Here is a 453-nt window from a genome sequence, read left to right on the forward strand (position 1 = left end):
TATGAACACCGTGTCCGTCAGCAGCAGGTCGTCGCCCTCTAAGCCATTCAGGTCGTCCACTCCGTCTAGTATCCTGCCGGAGGCCACGACCGCCAGCGCGACCACCAGCAGCGCCAAGGAGATTCTGCGGGAGAAAAATGTGGTGAATATTGCTATCAAAGCCACGGGATTGGGGTTTCAGGTGTGTATAGAATTGATGGGTTGTAAAGTTTGAAGTTTATCTGTGTTACTTTAACTTAATTTATACCCACCAATTAAAGTGATGGATTGTTGTTTTACTTCCGACATATTTTTGAGACGAGGAATGAACACGGTCTGAATATAAACAAACGCTTTTTGCAACGTCAGCAGCGAATATAAATATACATCAAACCAAGGACTTCATTAAACTGTATGTATCTTCTCATTGCGGTCCATTATATCCTATCTATACACACATCCGTGCAATAACGT

This window comes from Penaeus monodon, chromosome 31 (assembly GCF_015228065.2).
Source record: "Penaeus monodon isolate SGIC_2016 chromosome 31, NSTDA_Pmon_1, whole genome shotgun sequence".
Lineage (NCBI taxonomy): Eukaryota > Metazoa > Arthropoda > Malacostraca > Decapoda > Penaeidae > Penaeus > Penaeus monodon.